The sequence below is a fragment of the Tyto alba genome, unplaced genomic scaffold (genome assembly GCF_018691265.1).
Source record: "Tyto alba isolate M040663 unplaced genomic scaffold, T.alba_DEE_v4.0 Super-Scaffold_13, whole genome shotgun sequence".
Lineage (NCBI taxonomy): Eukaryota > Metazoa > Chordata > Aves > Strigiformes > Tytonidae > Tyto > Tyto alba.
In genome coordinates this window covers 30673751-30695781 of record NW_024881275.1, presented here as the reverse complement: position 1 = coordinate 30695781, position 22031 = coordinate 30673751, and positions in this window count along the sequence as shown.

Below are 22031 nucleotides of genomic sequence, written 5' to 3'. Positions count from 1 at the left end.
CACAGCTGATTGGCTCAATTTCCCAAACAGAAGTGGAGCTGACGTGGAGCTGGGGGAGCTTCGAGAAGCTTCTCACAGAGGGCCACCCCTATAGCCCCCTCCCCTGCCACCAAAAAACCCCACCACTCACTCAACCCAGGTCAATTGCAAAGATCAATACTCTGTTCTTTTGTAATGCTCTCAGTATTCCTCAGTTCCCTTCTCATATTAAAAAAAAAACAAACCAAACCAAAACCAAAACCATAAGGAATTTAATTACCTTCTTTCTTGCCTGAGTGTTTTTCTTTTCAGGGTGGAATCTATTGCAGGTGACTACAGAACACTGAAATATAGCACATCATAGCAGCTGTTAAAAATAACACTCACTACTCCATCTTGCAAAGAGCTTCTCAGATTGCCATTTTATACTTATGCTTCAGTGTATCCTGTAATGACTACAGCTCTTCATTTTATGCAGAAGGTGTAACTTAAACTCAGATTCACCTGCAGCCTGCATAGCAGGCTCCAATGCCAACACACTTTTAATTTTATTTTTAATGATTTAGAAGGGTAAATAAGTAGTTATTCCTCTTTGTATTTTTTTTTCTTTATTATTTTCTTTTCTTATGCATATGTGGGAGAAATGAAGACCTTTTGAAACATGGAAAGAGTTTATCATCGTTGAGCAGAATTCCTAGGGAGAAAACTGTCTCTCAGGGCTTCATTACAAGATTTTATCATTTCCCCTAGACAGACTAAATTCAGCAGTGAATTTCTTGCCCCTCTGCTATTTTATTTCCCTAATTACCTTTGCAATTCTAGAGAATAATATAGGATTTTCATCAACAACAAAAAAGAAACAGCCTTTGATGTATTCCGTTAGAGATTTTTTTTTTTTCTGGTGATTTTGGACCACCAAAACCTCAAAATAATTGTATGATGTTTCAGTTTAATACATTTAATGACAATAATTGCACTATAACAAAGATCAAGCTTTTTTCACAAATCCTTCCCTCCCACCATCACTACACTTTATATTTTCCCAATCAATTTCCTCAGTAGCACTACCCAGAGATACAGCACAAGAATATGTTCCTATATAGATACAGGCTTCTGTTGTGGTTTAATCCCAGTTGGCAACTAATCCCTACCCTGCTTGCTTACTCCCCCCCTGGTGGGATGGGTGAGAGAATTGGAAGGGTAAAAGTGAAAAAACTTATGGGTTGAGATAAAGACAATTTAATAGGTAAAACAAAGTGCTATGTGCAAGCAAAACAAAATAAGTAATTAATTCGCTATTTCCCATTGGCAGGCAGATGTTTAGCCATTTCCAGGAAAGCAGGGTTTCATCACATGTGATAGTTACCTGGAAAGAAAAATGCCCTAACTCCAAAAGCCCCAGTTTCCTCCTCCTTTCTCTGAACTTTTATTGCTGTGTATGATGTCATATGGCATGGGATATCCCCTTGGTCAGCTGAGGTCAGCTGCCCCAGCTACATCCCTTCCCAACTGCTTGTGACCCTCAAGCCTACCTGTTGGTGGTGCAGGGTGAGCAATAGGGCAGGCCTTGACACTGTGTAAGCACTGTGCAACAATAACTAAAACACTGTAATTTATCAGCAGTGTTTTGGTCACAAACTCATAGCACTACACAGGCTGCTATGAAGAAAATTAACTCTATCCCAGCCAAAACCAGTGCAGCTTCCAAGTAGCCTGAAATTTAGGTGATACTAGGCTGGGAGTTGAGTGAAAACTTACTGAAATTGGATGAAAACAATGTTTTCCATACAAGTTAACTGCAATAAGCAGTTAAACTTATCTATGCAATAAGAAAGGTGAATCATAAATACTCTGCCCAGAAAACAAATTTACTTAAACTCTAGTAGTGCCGAGTAGGAAGGTTTGATGAAGGACACATGCAAATACAGTATTGTTTGATGATACTCACTATGAAGGAGATACTAAGAAACAATCTCACATACAGAAGCACTATCAGAAGAGTGAAAGAAACACCAGAGAAATAATTATAAATATGTTTTAAATTAAGATTAAAGATGTGAGCAGCTTTTGAGTATAGCATTTACTAGTAAGACACTTGCATCTGCAAAGAGAAAGCTGTGGTTAGGATAAATAAGATTACATTATAAAGTACCTTAATCTATCATCAATTTCAGTTCTGTATCTCAAATAACAGTGATTTAAAAGGAAAGGACCAGATATAATAAGCTTTGATGATCTTTCATTCATGCAATCAGGATGCTACCTTTTTTGACTGAGGCTGAAAGTCCTTCTTCCTTCATGGCCAGGCTAACTGTCCTGCAGTCTAATGGAAGTAATTCCCAGAAAACTTAATCTCAAGATCAGAAATCTGTCTAAATGAAAGTACTTTCACAATTCAAGAAGGTATCTAGTACAATTCTTCCAGACTGTAAGGTCTTCATTAGATAAGTATCTTCCTTCATACTTGGAAGAAACATCACCATATAAAATAAACACAAACCCACATAGTTTTACTGACAGTGGACTCTACTCAATCTTTCCTTTGTAAGTAGGGGATTCCACCAAAGACTTCTGGAAAGAAATATCTATGCCTCATCTTGCAGAGCAGGACTTTTGGTAGGGGATGTTTCTGATGACCACTGAGAAAATACCTGCTTCATGTAGAGTAAGAGTGCAGACAGTAATCAATAATACAATACTAGAAGTAGTTTGGAGTTTTATTGAACCAGCAGTCATACATTTATAATATGTTAGATATAGCACAACTAGTATTGGGGTTTGGAGATATTCCCTGAGATATTGACTATTTCTGCCTAGCATTATTTAAGATGTAAAATTAAAAACATGTAATTTGAGAAATGGAAGCAAACAGATCCCTTAGGTTACAACCTGAATAGATATGCTTTCTGTTAAAAAGGTTTACTAAATCCCCCATGGCAGGTGGGTTGGACTAGATGATGTTCACAGGTCCTTCCCAATCCAAACCATTCTATGATTCTATGCTTAATTTTCATGTCACCCTCACTTCCAAAAGTGGATCTCAATATGTTATTTCTTTTCAACTTTAACTCCCTGATCAGACTGTTTCCATGCCCAAGACTGTTTCTTAAATTTAGAGGGGCATAAATTTTATATAAAAGTTTTAATTTTCATGTAAAGTTTTAGTTCCTCTGTCAACACAGGAACTTTCCTCGTGTCTTCCATTGATGGAAATTTAGCACACAGCACTCATGTCACTCATTGTCTCAAGTGTTTTAGCTGGTTGTTGTTCTGTGTGTACATACAACTGCTAAATGTTTGATGAGAAACACAATATATTTTCACATTCATAATTCTCACACTGAAGTGTAAACATGTTCCTTCTGCAGTCTGCACAGAAAACATGATCAATCATCCTCAATGGAGAACATCAATGTGTAACCAGCTATCACAAGAAGGAAAGTGAACAACTGTCTGAGGCTACATCTCTGCTGGGATGGTTAAGGGATCTAGATGGCAGGCTGTATTGAGAAAAGTGTCTGCTTGACTGAAATGAAAACAGAATTTATACTTTAAAACTGATGCCTGAGAAGGACAGAGGGATATATTTTTTAAAAATTAAAAATCACAATTTAAAATAGGAACAGTGAGTCTCCTGGTTTATGGCATACTTGGTTTATAGCTAGGCCACTCCCTGCTGATATTTTATGTTTAAGAATTAACAATGCACTTCACATGCAGTTGTAGCTGAAAATGTCTGATCCCCTCTTGTATTACTTCTGTGCTGCTTCATGTCAACTCCAATAAAATTTACTGCTCTAAAATCCAGAGGTATCCAGCATAAATTGTGAGGTCTGTCCTGTAGCTTTATCACATCCCACGTCTCATTATTTAGCTACATCTTTGCTACAGTGATTTCTATTTTATGCCTTGCACCAGCATATACTGCTTTGTGACAGAGGGTTACTTTCTTTTTGTAGAAGTGGCCAGTAGCAATTCTGAAAGATGGACAGAAAGAGAAGTATCTTCATAATACTGCTTAAAACAGGCAAACAAGATGGATGAGAATGACTTATTTTGGGGGATGTAACTCCAAAGTCTCACAGATTTTATCTTGCTTTCCCAGTGCCAGAGAATTTTTTCCCTGAAAAAAATAAAGACATAAAGCATGCCATCATGGAAAACCATGATTCTAGTAATTAAAATTAAAATCGTATTATTATATTGCATTCTAAGGACACATTTTTGTCATGATGTAAAAGTATTTGAACATTAGAATCTGCATTTTGAAGTGATCAAAACAAAGTAAACATAAAAAATGTCATTGCACTGCATTCTCAATTTCCTCTTTCCTCATAACTAATCCTTCCTGAAACCAGAAGAGAGAAAAGACAAAGCAGATGTGCCATGTTGTATGTTGTTACATAATTAGAATGCTTCAAAGGATCTCAGAGCAAAGGCAACTGGTCTGGCATTTATTTCCTTCAGTCATTAAATATTCCTTATGTTTTGCATCCTTAGTAGTAACTTAGTTGAAAGGTATAAATGCTGCTATTATAGTTACAGGAATATTCTACCAAAAGGAAAAGACAATTTATGACAAGCAAGTTGTGCCTGATTGCTTTTGTCAAAGGAATGGTATTTTTGATACAGAATTACAGGCAACAGTACAGTTTTGCTACAGAATTTTAATTTCCTATTGACTAATAATTAGCTTTTTTTTTTTTTTTTTTTTTTTTTTTTTTTGCCAGAAGCCACCATCTAGCAGTACTCCGCTAATGGAGAAAATACACACATTTAAACTGCAAAACTGTGTGTCCTGCAGAACTTCTATAATAGCAATCAGTCCAAATGAAACACAAAAGAAAAACTGTAGTCTTTTCATTGTACCAAAAGTGCAACCTTGGATAATCTATACATGCACATGAATCCTCTATATTTAAAATCTATTTTTGTTTTATACAATCAAATCTTCAAGATAACTGACTAATATTCTGAAGAGGAGACCTTCATGAGTTATGTCTCTTCCAGCAACCACTTCCTTTTATGAAAGAGAAGAAGGGGAAAAAATGGAAAAAGATTGGAGCCTGAAACCTTTTTTGACTGTATTGGGCATGTTTTCAATGCAATTGCTGTCCAAAGGCAGTGTAGCATAAATTAAGAGTTATTTCCTCTGACTGTATCTAATCCCTTGCATCTATGGTCTGAAGGAAGATAGAAAGGGCTATGTGAAAGGCATAAATTCCACCCAGAAAAGACTGATATCTATTAAGACAAATTATTTCATAAATTAAATCTTTTTTTCCCTGTACAATAAATGTCAAAACTAAGAATTTAATATAAATTGGCCACAAAGTCCAGTTACAGTAATCAATATGATTTTATTTGAGAAATTACCATCACCATCAACTTAAATATTTATGAGCATATATTTATATCATGTGTTTTACTTTCAGGAAATTCTTTCCTTTCTAATCAGGAAATATTAGCCTATGACAAAAACTCATTCTCTGCAGGTGAGCTATTACCATTACCTATTGAATTGTGCAATATATTCACAAAGTTTAAGAAAAACAGAGGGGGATGGTAATCCAGTCTTTAACACTTAATTCCAGGTTTATCTGTGATCTTACTGAACAGAAAAGTGGTAGGACAAGATGACCAGTTCTGATATGATCACAGTCACATCAGAGCAGTTCCCTCAAAATGCTGCTATGCTTAGGTTCTCAACAGCAATGGACATTTCACAGCATCAGACCTTTTGAAATGTGTTTGTCATGCCCAGAAATGCTTGCATGCCAACTTTATCACTGAAACAAGCTTTGATTTAAAAGAATAGAGGCTTTGGGATTGGATAATGTATATAAAACTAGGGAGGTCTGAAGCTTCTGTGAGATAAAAGTAGCTATAATTTGAGGTAACATGGACACAGGTACTCCTCATGTAGTTATATTTTTTTGTATTTTTAATGATCACAAGCAGTGCACAAAAAGCACTGTCAAGTCATCATGTGGCATGGTTGCCCCATAATACAAACATCTGAGCAGCAGTCATGAGAACCTGTCTCAGGCCTATGCATGTCTTGCATTATAGCAACTAGCTTCAGAAAACATCATAGGTAGGCTGTCGTGGTTTGGGCCTGGTTGGCAGCCAACCACCATGCAGCCACTTTCTCTCCCTTCTTTTCCGGCAATAAGAAGGGACAGAGAGCCAGGCTTGGGGTTCGAGATAGGACTGGGATGGGGAAAAATTCCCCTTTATGATCACAAGCAAAAGGCAGACTTGTTAGGGGAATTAAAAAAGAACACACATTTATTACAGACACTAATACTTAATGCAGACACTAATACTTAATACAGACACTTCTTCCTCCTGCTCCATCGTGGTCCCCCTCTCACAGGAGACAGTCCTCCACAAACTTCCTCTGACATGAGTCCCTCCCACAGGCCGCAAGTGTTCCCCACACTGCTCTGTTGTGGGTCACTAACTTTCTCCAACTGGATTCCCTCTCACGGCTGCAGCCCTTCCTGAGCTGCTCCGGTGTGGGACACCCCCGCATGCTGCAATCCTCCCAGCACTGAATTACAGCAGCGGGGCTACCTTTTCCCATGAGACCCTGGCCTTCTTCAGACACAGCACCTTGATCATCCAGGTGAAATGAAACACAGGCCATAAATCTTCATGGGTGGCAGGGGGGGCCGCCCTGCCGTCTCACCACAGGATACAGGGGGGTCTCTGCTCCGGCACACCTCCCCACTCCTTTCTTCCTCCGTTCCTCCACTGACCTTGGTGTTCATGCAGCTGCAGCAACTCCTCCTCACAAGTCCGACTGCCCGTCACCACGTTCCTTCTTAAATACGTTATCGCAGAGGTGCAGCTGATTGGCTCAATTTCCCAAACAGAAGTGGAGCTGACTTGGAGCTGTGGGAGCTTTGAGAAGCTTCTCACAGGGGGCTGCCCTTGTAGCCCCCTCCCCTGCCACAAAAAAAACCTCCACCACTCACTCAACCCAGGACATAGACCAATGCTGCATCATAGTAAGGAAATTGGCTAATGGGTAAGCAGCACAGCATGGAAAGTTTTAGCATGAGAAGCAATGCAGAAACGGGTGCCACGGGGCTGAGCTTTCCTATGTGTGTGTTAATCCACTGAAGCATAACCTGATAGTCAATTTCCTATCTCCAGTGGAATGAGAACATAACTGTTTGCCTTAACTTTTTGAGCAATATACATTTTGGAGTCGATATCTCTTCGGTGCTGATAAAAATTGCTGCTCTACGTCATCTCTGAACTCTGGTATGTGTTTAACATCCCAGTACCCCCATGCAAGATCCTGATTTTGATATGCTGACACTCTCCTTGCACATTTTCCAGTGAAAATTTTGTCAGAAGAGTCAGTTCTAAATTTACAGGGTTTTTCCCGATTTCATTCTGGATCACAAACCAGAAATAATCAGAATATTAAGAATCAGTGTTCCAACAGCCTAACATAATTGTCTCTAAATGACAGAAAAAAACCTCACAGGTAAAGCAGCAGCAAAATATCTTTCTTTGGTCCCTGATTTTGTATCATTGGGAGATTGTACTTAAATTTCCTGAAGAATTAGAAGTTTAGCAGTCAATATTCTAAGTAACTTCAATTTTCACCAACTTCAGTATGAGATGAATTAATGTAATTGTCTCCTGACATCTCATCTCTGAGATTTTTATCCAGATAAGCCTGTTGAATCCTGAAAAGTTTATGGGCAATTATTTCTTGAGGTCTGAAATTTGTTGATCACAAATCAAAGAGAAATGTATTTTGAATTGGTTACTTCTACTGAATGCAGTAGCAGTTCAAGACCTAAAAAAATCTCATGTCTTCCTCTTTTTTTTTTGGAAGAGGAAAGGTGATGCAAGTATTGTTTCTTTACTAGTATATAATTAAGTTTAGTTTCATGGAGTTACAAAATGGCAAAGCCCTATGAAAATTTCTCTGTTCTAGTTTTTGAAACAGTAGTACGGCTGGGAAGAGAGTTACTACATTTCCCTCTTTGAACTATTCTGAACCTTATAGATCAGTCACTTTTCTACAGATGGAGTCACTGAATTGTTAGGTCTCAGACTAACACTGGGGAAAGGTGGAGCCGTGCATTTAACAGGTCTTTATTTGTCATCTTAAGGCTACTGCAATGTTATTACTAATGTTCACATAGATGGCAGGTATACTCATGTTATGTCCCAAAACTACCTAGGGACCCACCTAGGTTGGCTAGTTGCAGCAAGTTGAGTATTTAGTCACAAAAACAGATACTATTTCATGCAGTGTCATAATTTTCCATTCAAGCAACACAGTGACTGTGAACACACAATTGTCTGACCATAATATAGAAAGGTTTAGCTGGCACATGAAAACCATTGGGCCAGGATTATTGTAGTATATGCTTAAGCCCTGGGTGGAAAGACAAGTTACTCCTTTAGTCTTCTAAACTCAAAGATACTTGTTCTATTACAATGCCAATGTGCCAGTCAGTGTCATTCTAAGGTTGTGTCTGAAACTAGTTAATGGAATGACACAGCTGGAATCTACTCTTTTAAATGCTCTTCTCTCTTTCCTCTCACTCACACATTGAAATATAAAATAAAATGGTTAAGAATTTGCTTGGGCCCCTGGATTTAAACTGGGACAGAATAGATTAGCTTTATAAAAAAGCTAGACTGGTATCAGTAATATTCCAGAAGTTAGATATGAGCTGTTGGTTCAGCCACACAACCTCCAGTTGAAGGGACAAGAGACCTCAAATCTGCAGTCCCATTTTTGTGGCCTATCAAAGGTTTCCAATCTGGTCTAAGACGGTGCTCTCATCTCCACATGTGTTATACCTGCAATTATTGCTAACAGGCACTAGAGTTTAGCTGCTGAAAGGAGTGATTCAGACCATCAGCCAAGTGGGACAGCTTGACATCTTTTTCTCATGCTGTGCTACATGGGATTATATCTTATTTCTTAAAAAGTTTGGTGGATAATTAGTAAAACCCCACACCTCCATTATAGTGTTTTCATATCCTTTTCAGTTGTTTTCTAACCTTTTGGTGTGTGCAAATGTTTGCAAATAGAAAAGGCTAAAGTTACCTGTTTTGCTCTGGCTTTTAGCAGCAGGAGAAACAGAATTCTTATTCTTCTTCTTCCAGAACCAGGATTGCGATGACAGGGGAATACTTTCTTCAGAATAGGAATACTGGTCTAAGTAAAAGTGCAAAAAAAACCCCCAAAACTAAACTCAAAAAACAGAAACAGAAGAAAACCCACCAAACCAAATATTCTGAAAAAGTAATTCTTATTCCAGTGGATAGAGGAACTTTTTGTTAAAAAAATATGAAACAAACCAAAACAGCATATTCAGTTAATGTGCATAGTACAGATAGCAATGCATCTAAGAAAATTTAAGAAATATCATTAGGCACTCCTATTCATCATATGTTATAGTAAAAAGAGAAAATCATACCTCATAGTATTTAAAGTTGATTTTTTAAATAAAATCTCCATAGAGACAGATTAAAATCAGTCATTTTATTCTGATAGTACATGGTCATGTTCTGCATATGGTCAAGAAAAAATTACTGTTGTACTCTCACAAAGATCTTTTATATCTTTCATCCAGTTTTAACATAATGCCTCATTATTCAGTCCACAGTGTGGGATAAAGTATTGTCAGGTACAGCATTAACTAATTTAATGCCTTCCAAATGAAAAAAAATCACTATAGAAATCCTTAGGATATTAGGGATTAAGAGTCATCTCACAGATGTACAGGGTTGCTTCTCCAGAGATTCCCTGAAATGAAAATTCTAATGAATCTTGCAACATTAATGATAACTGAAATACCAGTGTTGTTTGCTAAGTGTCATATAAGATACAAGAAAACAGCTAAAACAGTCCTGTGCTCTCAAAATCAGAGTGAGCTTTCCTTGGCTTCTGGTTACACTTAGAGCCAATCCAGACCAGCTCTGATCATGGGGGTCTAAGAGTCTCTATAAATCATCAGATATATAATTAGCTCACATTGCAAGTTTTGCAAGTGTGTTACATGGCTGGCAACTGCTGCAGCACAAGACACAGTTTATTCTACTGAGAGGAGCTCCAGACATCAAAGAAAGGATGCTGTAACGGGATGGATGAAAAGCCATGTTTGTATGATATCTTCCCTTGACTCTGCAAATGCAGTATTTAAATCAACAATGCATACAGCTAAATATTCATGCATCTCTATATCAGTAGGATAAACCCCACACAGATTAATCTCTGTATGAAATAATCAGGTATTTCAAGGCTATGGCAGAAAAAGGAGATGGAAAGGCAAGAACATCTTTGCATCTGTTTCTTGTTAATAGTATTTAACAGTCATTGTGTGTCTTATTGTATGACTGCGTGTCTATTGTATGTATAGAACACTGAAATTTTCATCAAAATGCCAAAATAGTGGACTGACTTTTAGGAATCACAGAAATTTCACAAACCTTGCCAGGGCAGGAATTTTTTGAAATCTGTGATTTGTGAGGAGTAGTTGGGGCAAATTAACTTAGTCCTTGGTCTGGGCCCCATCACTGTGTGGTGAGTAATACCTTTAATTTTACTCACTCATTTTTAGGGTGGTAGCAGTATCTCAAAAAAGGTTGTCTGCAATGACAGAAGAATATATATAATACATAAAACAAATGTTCTTTTAATAACTTTGTACAGAAAGGCTGAGACTAAGCTTTTTTATTGCTCCTTGTTACAGGACTGTTCTGCCAATGTACAGACTGTCTGCTATTCAATATTATCCATAATGCAAGTGCATACAATAGGCTTTGTTATAAAAACATTAACAGGCTGAATGGGTCCTGTCCTACCCTGTGTGCCCTGGTGCAAGATAAAGACGGGCAGTGAGACAGAGGACTTTCAGGTTCTGGTGGGAATGTTTTTAAATTATGGTTCAATAGAAGAGCCACAGCGAAAGAGAAGACTGCTTCTTTGACTTGGGCAGGTGTACAGAGTGTTTCTCCCTTCATTATGTAGAAAATGAAGTATGAAACTTGCTGTGGATAAAGAATAACTGTTCTCCCAATGCCCTCAACAAATGGGCCTGATAGTCAAGACCACATTGTTTCATCTGATCAGTCATATAAGCACCCAAGTAACAGAATGTAGTTGCAAAATTCAGCATAGGTGAGTAGTTGGAAATGGGCCTTTTGGGGCCTTTTCTCTAGTTTGTGGATGGAATGTTACCTGCCTCTGCTATTTACCTACAAGCTGGACCGTCTTAGTAGTCTGGTTCTTTTCTCATTGAGCGCTGCATCACATTAACATCAACTTGTTCTAGAATATTTAAGTCTGCATTTATAGCAGTGATTGCTGTTATACGAATTCAGCTTTTGTATTGTTTATAAGAAGGTTCATCCTCTGAGGAGGATATCTTTCACAACTCCATCCCATCCCCTGAAATTAGATGTTTGTTTACTTTGTCAGAAGATAAAACTCAGAAGTTTTCCAGATGAAAATGCATTACACAAACTTTTTCTTCTTAGTCATTCTGGGCAAACCACATTTTTTTCTATAACGTTCTCAGGTTACACTGCCTTAAGCAATAGTCTTGCCCAATGGCATTGCCTAACAGAGTTGACAATCAACGGTGCTCTTTAACTTGTTATTCTTAACTTCTGGTGGAAGAAGGTTACATAGCCAGTCAGCTGACTACTCGTTTTAACATTAAAAATCCTTAATTATCCTAATATGGTACATTGGCACGAAGAAGAGCAGATAAGGAAGTTATTCACTAATAACTTGCCAATTTGGAATGAAACTTTGATGTAAACAGTTAATATTACAGCTTGTTATCACGGACTGCAAGGCTTTTTCTTGAGGTATTTGCCAAAGTTATTGCTACTTCCTCTTGAAAACCAAAGTAAAGGCATGTATTTCATACTATAAACTGCTGAGATACTGGAGCAAAGACAAAAATTCAGATCTAACTTTCCTTGGAAAAAGATGTGCATTTGTATGTTTATTTATAGACACAATTATTCCATTCATATTGGTTATGCTTGACATTCCATGGTATTCCCAGCTTTGCTCATTCATTAGTTAGCTGCCTGAGAATGCAAACAGATCACAATGCCCCACTAATGGAGTGCTATTCATCTCAAAACCAGCCACAGCAATCTTCATTTAATTTTAATCCTTACTAATGAATTTAAATTTTAGGCATAATGTTTGAGAAGTATATTTGACATCTGAGAAAAAATTCCTTTTACTAATATGTGTGGGAAGGGTTCAAATATGTTCATTAATATTAGATAAGAGCAGACTGTTCCCTCATGATTTATGGACAGGATCTGCAAGTTGCATAGAAGAAGCCACAAATCTTCCTCATCTTTCTCTCACACAGCTTTTCAACAGCCTGCTCCCTAAGGTGGGGCAAGGAAAACCACCCTGCTTTTATGATAGGCTCTGTATAAATGTTCATTTATTCTTTAATTACACACCCTTGAAAAGCACTCACAGAATCTGGCCTTCTGCTTTCACTTGTCTAAACCCCTAAATGCATATGCAATAAAAGTTTCAAACCAAAAATTACTGTAGATGCTGAATATTTTAACTTCCGAAGCCCAACCCTGGTTAACTAGGCCCCAAATACAGACACATCAGGGTGTGTATCAAAAAAATAAAATGAAGTTTGAACACTCACAATGGTATCTTGTAAGATATATTCTATATAACAAAAATTATTTTAAGAGCATGGGTTCAATTTAATGACAATTTTAAGATGTCACCATTAGGATACATGTTATGTCTGTGGAAAATCTAATAGGAAACCCACAAAATTTGGCAATATATATTTTTTAACCTTTTGTTGTGGTATTATGTTCTCTTCTTTGAGGCAGAATCCTCTGGTAAAAGTATTTTCTTTGCAAATTGCTTTCAGCAAACAGGAGTTAAGATTTCACAGAACAAATAAACAGCAGGGACAGGAGAATTTGAGCAAACATCTAAGCTTTCAAAAAAATAGTCCTACATAAAATACATGATAGAAAAGAAAGTAGGACTACCTACTTTACCCATTTTTTATCACTTATCTAATATCTTGTTAAATGTCCTTTTAGTTAGCATGTTTTTTGCTTAAATTAAATTTTACTTAAAGAACTCAACTCCCTCTCTTAAATTTTTATTTGCTTCTTGTCCTACAACCAAATAGAAGACTTCTGAAGACTTCTGAACTAGATCTTTTGAGAAAGAATTTAAAGGTTCTTACATTATCAGCCTACCAAACCCACTTTTTAGTCTTTCACCAGAAGCCACTTTCATTAGCCCTTTGATAATTTCCTTGTACAATCTTTCTTGTCTATTTTCTAACACTGTATTTCTTGAAATGACATGCCTAAAGGGAGACACAGTACATAAACATGAGCACACATAGTCACTTGCCATGGCTGAAATAATAGTCAACGATTTGCTGAGCTGTGAAAACTCAACCCTGTTTTTGTTTAAGAATTCACAAACTATTTATAAATCCTGGAGTGGCTTTGCTTAGAAGACTTTCATTTATCACACTTTTCTAAATGTTTATGAAGACATGTACACAACTTTCCAACTAGTCACTAGCATCTGAACATATGTTCTCCTAGGTTAGCAAGACAGCTTTTGAAAAATAATTAGCTGTATTTAAAAATATACTTATGCACTTGTGAATCTTTCTGCCATGTAAACGACTTTGCTCTCTTAGTATGTCTTTCATACCTGTGGATTCTTTTTTCCCCTGACTTTTGTTTACAGACAAGAAGTTTAAAAATAGACAGTTACCCTCTTCAGACTTTTCACTCAGCTTGTTTAATATAACAGTGGCCTGGCTCCACCCTTCCACTCTCAACAACTGTGTGCCATAATATAACATACACAAACAGTTTCTTATTTTTAACTTAATAAACTGTGTCCTAAAAAATTACCTTCATCCATTGTAATCAGTCTGTTTCTCAGGGCTGGTGTTTCCACAGAGGTGAGAGTTAACTTCTGGTACTTTCTGATAGCCTCTCACGCTGTGTACATAAATATTTAATCTGTAAAAATGCAAGAACTTCACTAGGCAACAAGATACCTGCAGAAAGTAAAATGGGACATACAGATCAGGTTTCTTCTCACTGTTTCCTGTGGCTAGCAATGTCTGTTTTGTCAGAAGGCCAAAACTTACTAGATGAGACTCAAAACTGTAGACTTAAGCGTAACTGAAAAAATACATGCTGATGTTATATACCTGAAAGCACAAATACTCACAAGATGAGAAAGGTTTCACTAGAATATTTTACAAATGTCCGCACTTCCTTGTTTCAGATGAAAGAATGTGAAATATTATACTCTTGCTACAGGTCCAGTAGTGGTAAAACTGGTAAAGATATAAGGTGTTTTTTTTTATGAATATTCAGCCCTAATTTCACAATAACAGAGTTATTAAATGTTTTCAGATGGAACTGTTATTACAATAGAGCAATCTTTGCACTGCTTTGGAGGATTGCTTCATGGAAGTGTATTGCTGTCTCCCTTCTCTGCTAATTAAAGGTAAAAAAATGCATTTATCATTGCCAATACCATTATGCTGAGACTGGTCTCAGCTAATGAGACAGGCAGGTTCTTTTGAACTGTAGGTCAAATATGCTGTTCTCTTGGAATAACTCCAGGCACACAGCTTGTGACATATTCCTATATTAATATGAACAACATTGTAGCAGGAACTGCGAGAAACAAGTACTACTCAGCAGTTGCAAAAGCAAATACAGAATAAACTGTTTTGATCCAGCTTAGACAGGTGAGATCAGTGGCTCAGGATTTTCACTTCACGGGTATTGTTTTGCACCCCACCCTTATGTCAAAAAGGATTAAAACCATGAGCTTGCCTTTAGACTGTGGTCTGAAAGGAAGGCTTTTGGTATCACTAACTCAACAAGCAGTTTCACTGTGGGTTTACAGGAAACAGCTTCATTGGGAATCTTCTTCCAAATAATCCACAACTAATGAATTTGTATGACTAGTTTCTCTAGTGTTCTAATTTGAATATGTTATAGCTTCACTGTGATGTGAAGAATATAGCATGATATGGGACCTAGATAAAAGGCTTATCTGAAAGAGTACTTTCCTTATTTAAAAGGGTTTTTTTTGGTGATTTTTCTTTTCATGAAATCAAAAATATTAAGGCACACTTTTGTCTTTTTTTCACCCCTCATTTCCTCTCACCATGCGGGAAAAAAAAGAAGAAATAATGGAAAAGGAGAAAAAACAAGAGAAGAGCAACCACTGAACAATAGAGGGCGTTTGATTTTTAAAAAATTGCAATCTTATAAAAATAAAACAATTTTTGACAGATTATGTTTCCAATTTTTTTTTTTTTTACAGCAATTAAATGATATATGACATAGAATTAGGACTGCATCTACTGCTAAGAAAAGGAAATTGGCAAAGCAGAAAAAGATGACTCCAAGTTATATTTAACTATGGTACTTTAGGTTTCTACTTCCATTTGTTAATACTCACTGTAACATTTTCTTGCTTTACTTAATCTTTTAAGGGGTGTGTAGTAGCCCCAGTTCTGAACTAGAACACCTTACTGTGCTAGCTATTAGAGAAACACAGTAAAACATTGGCTGTGGTATGAGATCACTCCTTTCAGTACTTTTGTTCTGGCTGGTGTTCATGCTAATCTTATGTTAGGAAGAATCTTTACCTGAAAAACCTTTACATTTTTACTTAAAACGCACTTCAAAAAATCGCTTTAGTAATCAATTACACTATATGTCTTTTTCTTAAACCACTATCATCTTGGGACTCATTATTCAATTCTTGCCTCTGGTATTTTGTTATCAATAATATTTCATGCATAATTATCAGAAGGTAAATTTCTAGGGTTAGGAATCTCATGTTCCTCTTTGTATATTCCCAGTCACTTTGATTCTCTTGAAAACCTTGTAGCAGCTTCAGGGATAAATAATTTAGTGTAGCATAAAATTGGGCCATATTTGAAATGTTACATGGGCACCTTTCCCCTTTGAGGAAACTCAGATGCAAATCAAGCTCTGAGTTATGTACCTTTAGGCAGTTCTATGACGGGACAAATTACAACAAATACAAACATGCCTTGAAGTTTCTTCTGTTTGAAATAGAAACAAGCTTAAACCCTTTAAAATTTCTCATTAATAACTATGACTTGCACTATGTCAGCCATTGTTCTCTATATGGTATTTCTTCCCAAGCAGCAACAGCCTCGAAGCAACCCAGTGTAGATTAAAACTGAAACAGAAACAGGAGTTTTCTCGTTTTTTAGCTGGAAACACAACAAGAAATGCTGTTCAACATCTTCATACAAAAGTCTGTAACAAACCTCCCAGATGCAAATTCTTTTGTTGAAAGTCAAGAACAAACTTTTATTTAAATTGAAGAGAAAACACATAAAATGGAGGCCAGAACAAGTACATCTTCAAATGGAATACTGCAGTTTAGATTGTACTCTATTTGTACCTTGTTTTTGTGAAGGTTTGAGGCAAAAGCACATAAAGAGCTTCATTTTATTTGAGATGGAACTAATCTAATGTTCCATAGGAGACAATCAGTTTTGCAGTCACTAATTGTGAATTAGTTCTGTCTGTTCCTCACAGAAATTCCACTCCTAATTTTGGCAGGTAAGCTACTCAGTGAAATAGTAACACTCAAGCTATCTTGGATAACTTTTCCTAACCATAACAATCCCTCATTAATAATAAGAACAGTTAGGGTCAGGTATTGCAAAGAAAAAGTAATGTCTAGTTTCCTAATTTTTTTCTGACTGTTCTTATCACACCCTGAATGTAGGCTATGAGCAAAACATAATTTACTGTTATTAATTTATTGTGTCATTTCTGATTATGTGTGGTAGTAGGAGCCAAGCCAGGGCTATGCTACTCTGAACAAGTCTCAGCTTGACTGAAATGATTCTGAAGCTTCAGAATATGATATTGTCTCCTCATTGTAGATAGGGAATAAGATATGCTTCATTGTTTTAACCTGGATGTTTATTGCCAATAGATCCACCCATATTAATTTCAACATACAGAAATAACAAAAGCGGCATTTTGTTAAGGAGACATTTGGAAATGTTTAATACATTAATTTTCTTTAAAGGAAAAAGTGAACCCAGAAATGGCAGTAGTTGTAAACATTCTTTGGAGAATCAAATCAATTTCAGAACAACCAAATAATCTTTAAACCCCCACATAAGTGAATTTAACCTACATATTGCAAAACCACAGGTGGTTCCTCTGCTCATTAACTTTTTGCTAGTTAGTGTTGTCTCATTTCTTTGAAGTTACAGTGATGTAATTTTGCAGCAGGATTCAGTCTCTGTTGAGATAGAGGACTGCTTATCCTGCTTCTTGGTCTCACTGGAAGACACTGCCCAGTTCCGCTCCTCCGAGGATCAGTTGTGACATATCACCAGCTCTCCTGTTCTGATTTTTTTTCTTGTTTTCACAAGACTTCTCTCCACTAACAGCACTGAGCTTTCCACAGCAGTCATATACTCAATGTTTAAAGTAAAATTCTGTCATTTATGTTTGCTTCTCTTGAATGCCAATTCTGTTATTATATATATGCTCTGATTAGCATTATAGACTGTATAGGACAGTAAAAAGCTTATGTGCTCCCACTTCTTTGTCTTGCCCCCTTAGTACTTCCCACTGCGTGGGCACTGAGTTATACTTTCCCCAGTGATTTACTATTTTTGTCACAACTTCATCATCACACAGGTCTGTTTTACACTACTGCAACTTGGAGGAGGATTTGTGTAACAAGGGTTTCCAATTTTTTTTTTTCCTAGAGGCTTCCTAGAAGGTCTAGATTTTCCTCATATAAATTACTTTGGCATACAACCATAACAGAGTCAGGGCTTATGCCTGGAAGGCAGTCTAACAAGTTCAAAAAGCTTCTGGAAGTGTTTCTCAATCTACAATGCTAAGATGAATTCCTGGTTCCATTAAAATGACAATGATTTCATGAGGCACTAACAAAATATTGGATAATCCATGATGAAAGAGAGAGGTGAATGATAAATATTTTGTGCAGTGTAAAGACAAATACAATTAATCCCAGTCAGAGAATTCCTCAAAAATATTTAGGAACTATTGAGACACGAATGCGTGTTGTCCAATCTTTTCCCTATTTGCAAACTTTCAATGAGGTCCACAGCTGAAACATAATCTAAATGGGAACACATTCATGAAAATAAATCCTTTAACAGAAAAGCCATAAGAGATATTATACAGTTTTGATTATGTGTCTTATAAATATTTTTTTTTCTTTAAGGATGAAACTAACAAAATTCGTGTGTCTAGATTTGAAGCTCTATGCCACCCAGCCCAAGGTATAGAATCATGGGGATACCTATGATCACAACCTGACTTTAGATGGACCTGTCTAGAATCCTGCAGATTAGGTGCAAATGAATAGATAGTGTAGTTGTTTTCAGTGACATTGAAATCTAATCTGACATCTGTAATGGCAAAAAAAAGAGATGAAGGGTCTAAGGAGGCACAATACAGTATGCAGAGTATGCAGAAATATATTTTTGTGAATAAGGTAACTAAGACATGCTGCCTAAAACAGGAATTTGTGCAGGAATTGGTAAATACATCTTAGTGGAAGAAGTACTGGGTTTGTTCTGGAATGCCTTGGAAGTATTACTGCCCTCAGTAGGACTGCTGTAACTCATACAGCAGTGACATTACATGCTCTTAGAGCTACATGATCTATATCACTGTCTCTATTACTTGAAATCTGAGTACAGCTTGTTCCCCCGCAGGTCCTGGCTGTCTAAGGAAATGGAGTAATGTGTTTTTCCTCAGTTTTGTAGGATGTGGATAAAAGCTATTGAAGATTAATGAAGTCACAAGGTGAAAAAGATGAGAGGCAGATTCCAGGTGGCTCTTGCTTGCTACAAACTGGCTCAAAATGGAAGACTGTCCTGATGAGAAATAGGCAGAACTCTGGTTTATGACTTATTGTCAGACAGTACACTCAGGAGCTCCTGCAGCATAATGCTATTTCATAACAATGCGATTTATTAGCATCAATTTCCACTTAATCTCATAGGTAATTTGAAGGTCACTTGTAAAATGGGGTTCTTTGGCTGAGTGTGGGTAGAACAGTCCTCTCCCAAATATTCCCAAACTTAAGTCTTCTTTAATGTACTCCAGGTAGAACAAACACAGAGATACAGCAGGGGAGGCATCAGCCTCTGAAAGAGATGTAAGGGTTGCTGATCTTTCTCCCAACATCCAACAAAATTCCTGACTCATTTTGCTATCATCTTGTGTAGGATGAATTGCTTGGGAAAGCTCCATCTGCCCACTTGAGTTGTTATCACCAGCACCAAGAGAAATATTTGGTGAGGTCAAATTTGGAAGTTTACCAAAAATGACTATTTTTCTTTTCTATTTTTACTGAACGTTTCCATTTCTCTCAGCAGCACCTGTATTCCATACTATGTTGACCATTATACAGGAGTAGTGTTTCTAATAGTATCTGAGACATGTCACATTGAGTATAAAACTAAAGAAAAACATTTATTTTAATCTCATTTATACTACAACAGTAGCTGCATGCTTTGCCACTTCTGAACAAACAATACCAGTTCAACAATAAACAATACACAAACTGTTCCAACTTTATGAAACCAATGATGGAGTTACAGTTAAAAACTTAACAATAAACACTAAAGCCCCCTCCAATTAAATTGCATTTTTTAAGTGTAAGCATTTTGTACAACAAAGCTCTCTAGCTCAGATGGTGACTCACTCCTGCTTCAGGAAGACAGAAGACAGTGAGTCATTTCCCCGCCCATCAAGAAAGAGGAAAAGCAAATGCAGGCAGCTCCTGCATGAACTGTAGCACAATGCCTTCATGTCAGATCACTCTGAAAGCAAACACACAGCACTGAAATTCAGGACAACAGATTAAAAAAAGAGAGGTAAAAAACTACTGTGATGAAAATGGGACAACAGTCCAATTGTTGAGAAAGTGTATTAGAAAAAAGAGTCGATGTGGAAGAGTGTCTTACTAAATACTTTTAACACACTAATTCCTACCCTTATAGGCCTGCAGTAAATGATGCTGTGCTATTTTCTTTACTGAGAAAATGCCAAAACTTATAAAGTTGCTCTGAGCCTGTGTAACTCATCTTTCTACGTTATTTCAGTACTTCAAAATACTCAGCTAGGTGCATCAGGGATATGCACAGATTTCCAGCTTTTCAGTATAAGAAGATTGTAATTAGTGATGTTTATTAATGGACAAGTGAAACAGACCCAGAAAAACATTGTAAACTGAGGTTTTGTTCAACATCTGACACCAGTAAAATACAATTGGTACAGTCGTACTGACATGGAGAAGGTCAGAAGGGATGGAGCAATCTGAACTTCACATATCATAATTAAATAAACCCAAATACAATCTGAAAGCTTGCTCACATTATCACTGTCAGCTGGTAGGCCTCTTCAATAGTTCATCTTATTGAATATGTCTGAAATACCTTTATCAACATGTGAAATATGCAGGCAAGGAAAGAAAAACGTGGAGGGAAAAATTGCTGTCAGCAAGTTGGGGAGCTGAGGGCTCCCTGGAGGCCAGCACTGTGGTGGAGGGTTGCCATGGGGGTTGGCAAAGCGAGATCCTGGCAGCCCCTCCTGTTCCACTGCCCCAGTCAGCAGTACCACAGCCAGGGGGCACTGGGGACAGCCCCAACCTCAGGCATCAGGTACCTCCCTGAGATGGAGATGGAGATGAGACCGAATAGGTTGGGTCCAGCCCTGATTCCACAGCCACTTACAGCCCAGCTGCAGGGCAGACAGGCGGTGGCTCAGGTGGGGACCAAGTTCTGGGGCTGCAGCTGAAGGCTGGGGTGGCCTGGCCATTGCCTCCCACAGCACTACTGGGGCTCTCCCCTTGGCCCAGTGGGATGGGGACCCCCTTGGCTGGGCTGATCATGAGCTTTCTCCCAGCATCCACAATCAAGCCAAGGCCTCTTTGGAGCATGCATTTAGGGCCCCAACAATTTAAACCAAGCTATTTTAAACAGAGGAAGGCATGAGCAGTGCTGGATTGTGTATGCAGCAATATGCTACATTTGAGAAATTTGTGAGTGTTGCCTCTAATGCTAACCAGCAGTCTGTTTCCTCTCCTCTTCATTTTATTAATTACTATACTTGGTTTCAAGGGCAGACTGCATTTCATGTATGTTCCTGAGAGGTAGATCTGTCATCCTTCCTCATTCTGGTGATACCAGTGTGTTGCAGCATGCCCAGTCCAGCAGAAAGCAGAACAACAGCCAGCTGGGAGGCCAATCTGCTAGTTGCAAATGCTTCTGGTTCAGGAAGTGGTCTTTCTTCACTGGGCATCATGTTCTGGACCAATCTGAGATGCTACTGATACTGATATGCTGCATGGTGCTGTGCCGAACGTGCTCTGGAAAATGTGTCTGGTTGGCTTGGTGAGGAAGTACTTGCAGAAAACCGCTTCTAGCAGGCTGGCAATCTCCCTTATCTTGTGCAAACCACTCTCACTTTGAACTTCAGTGTTTAATATGAATGTTTCAACTTCTGTCTAATTATGTAGGTGCCTGTTGTTGCCCTTCTATTAAGCCTGACAGTTTCCAGGTCTTTTTTTTTTTTTTTTTTTTTTTTTAAAAAAAAAAAAAAAAAAAAGAGTATCAACATGAAGTTTTAGACACATCTCATTCCTGGACCATTTCTACCACAGGCTCATGTGCAGATAGTGGAGCTAATAGCTGTCAGAGCTCAGTGAAGCGTGGAAGCCACATTGACTCTTCTCCACTCTTTTTTCTCAAAGTTTCAATGAGCAAAGCTGTATCTTAATATATTGACTTTGAAGTGGTATCAGACATGTCAAAATGTGAAGGGAGTAACTCAAGTTTAATTTTTTAACACTTTAATCTTATCATCCCAAAAGGTTTATAGCAATTTACTACAGCGACAGATGTGGCCATGACCGGGTAGGAGAGCTACTATAGCATGCTTGTTCGCTG